This window comes from Sinocyclocheilus anshuiensis, unplaced genomic scaffold (assembly GCF_001515605.1).
Source record: "Sinocyclocheilus anshuiensis isolate Anshui unplaced genomic scaffold, SAMN03320099.WGS_v1.1 scaffold332, whole genome shotgun sequence".
Classification (NCBI taxonomy): Eukaryota; Metazoa; Chordata; class Actinopteri; order Cypriniformes; family Cyprinidae; genus Sinocyclocheilus; species Sinocyclocheilus anshuiensis.
In genome coordinates this window covers 480652-483250 of record NW_015554181.1, presented here as the reverse complement: position 1 = coordinate 483250, position 2599 = coordinate 480652, and positions in this window count along the sequence as shown.

Sequence of the window (2599 nt, the reverse complement as noted above, 5' to 3'; positions counted from 1 at the left end):
CGAATGACTAATGACTAAAGAAACGTTATCAGAACGATGGTACATTTCTTGTTTATTACCACCCACTGCACCAACGACAAACGACAGAAATAAGCGCAGTTAGAATAGCTACATATGTGGGAGAGCATTGCTATTGAGTGACTATTGTATTGCAATAGGTAGCACTTTAATATTAACCTTGAATCAAGACGAGTTAGCTCATAATTAATAATTGAAATGGTTTAATAACAATATTTTGTTATGGTTACACTTGAATTGGTTACAAAATAGATGAAGGATGGTAAAACAAACAGTTCATTGTACCCAGCATGTTTGCAAAATATTACTACCAGAGGGACAGAGAGAGAAAGAGAGAGAAAGAGGGAGAGAGGGCAGAGCCCCAAGAAGAGAGTGCCAGGAAAGAAAAGAAGCAGCAAAGACACCAAGCAACAGTTGCAATCTTCTTTTATCCCGTCCTTGACCATGTGACTAAAAACCAAATGTGAGACATTCAAACTGACCAATCAGCAGATTACAACTTCACCCATTGGGCAAAAGGTGTGACAATTAGCAGACCCCCGATGTATACACATGTTGGCCTACAGGCCTTGATCGATATCAGCCCTTCTGTGCCTTCAGGAATGCCAAATGGCCCTTTTGTTACTGAAGATAGGTTTGGGACAGGAAAGCAGAAGTCTTTGATAATTTTTGACCTTACAAAGTCCCCCCTTGGCACCGTTGGCCACACCTAAAGAGGCAAAAGGTGACACAGTCCATGAAAACATGCTTGCTGTTGTGTGCAGATGTCATCTTCAGACTTCTGGCCCAGACTTGTTGCAATTGCAGCTGGTCAGTTTTTGTTCTCCTTTCAGCCCTGTGTGAGAGATCTTCATCGAATGGTGTTCAAAAACTCGAGTCCCACGGAGGAGCTCCAGAAGGATAAAAGGAGGAGTGACGACAGTGCAAGACGAGAGAAGACTGTATGGGTGGTTTCCCTACAGTGGTTCAGGCTGTAGGATTGTCGAATGACTAAAGAAACGTTATCAGAACGATGGTACATTTCTTGTTTATTACCACCCACTGCCACTTATACCAACGACAGAAATAAGCGCAGTTAGAATAGCTAAATATGTGGGAGAGCATTGCTATTGAGTTGACTATTGTATTGCAATAGGTAGCACTTTAAGATTAACCTTGAATCAAGACTAGTTAGCACATCTGTGCCTTCAGGAATGCCAAATGGCCCTTTTGTTACTGAAGATAGGTTTGGGACAGGAAAGCAGAAGTCTTTGATAATTTTTGACCCTACAAAGTCCCCCCTTGGCACCGTTGGCCACACCTAAAGAGGCAAAAGGTGACACAGTCCATGAAAACATGCTTGCTGTTGTGTGCAGATGTCATCTTCAGACTTCTGGCCCAGACTTGTTGCAATTGCAGCTGGTCAGTTTTTGTTCTCCTTTCAGCCCTGTGTGAGAGATCTTCATCGAATGGTGTTCAAAAACGTCCATTGAATACTTCACACCTCCACACGAGCAGGCACTGAAGATGGTAGAACCCACTTGTTCCTCTTTCTGAGGCAGGACACAGGATAAGAACTCATGCAGCAGGGATCCTGTGATTTTTAAAAGATCATACGGCAAAACGAACAGCAAAAGTATACATGGCATTTGTCATTGGTCAGACGTTTGATGTGGTCAGATTGAATTTGTCTCTGGCAAAAAGCCCTTAAATCTATGCTTAAATGGTTTAATAACAGTATTTTGTTATGGTTACACTTGAATTGGTTACAAAATAGATGAAGGATGGTAAAACAAACAGTTCATTGTACCCAGCATGTTTGCAAAATATTACTACCAGAGGGACAGAGAGAGAAAGAGAGAGAAAGAGGGAGAGAGGGCAGAGCCCCAAGAAGAGAGTGCCAGGAAAGAAAAGAAGCAGCAAAGACACCAAGCAACAGTTGCAATCTTCTTTTATCCCGTCCTTGACCATGTGACTAAAAACCAAATGTGAGACATTCAAACTGACCAATCAGCAGATTACAGCTTCACCCACTGTGCAAAAGGTCTGACAATTAATAGACCCCCAATGTTTACACATCTTGGCCTACAGGCCTTGATCACTATCAGCACCCCTGTGTCTTCAGGAATTCCAAATGGCCTTTTTGTTACTCAAGATAGGTTTTGGACAGAAAAGCAGAAGTCTTACTGTGCAGATGTTATCTTCAGTCTTCTGGTCCAGACTTGTTGCAGTTGCAGCTGGTCAGTCTTTGTTCTCCTTTCAGCCCTGTGTGAGAGATCTTCATCGAATGGTGTTCAAAAACGTCCATTGAATACTTCACACCTCCACACGAGCAGGCACTGAAGATGGTAGAACCCACTTGTTCCTCTTTCTGAGGCAGGACACAGGATAAGAACTCATGCAGCAGGGATCCTGTGATTTTTAAAAGATCATACGGCAAAATGAACGGCAAAAGTATACATGGCATTTGTCATTGGTCAGATGTTTGATGTGGTCAGATTGAATTTGTCTCTGGCAAAAAACCCATAAAGGGGTCATATGATGTTGCTAAAAAGAACATTATTTTGTGTATTTGGTGTAATGAAATGTGTTTATGCGGTTT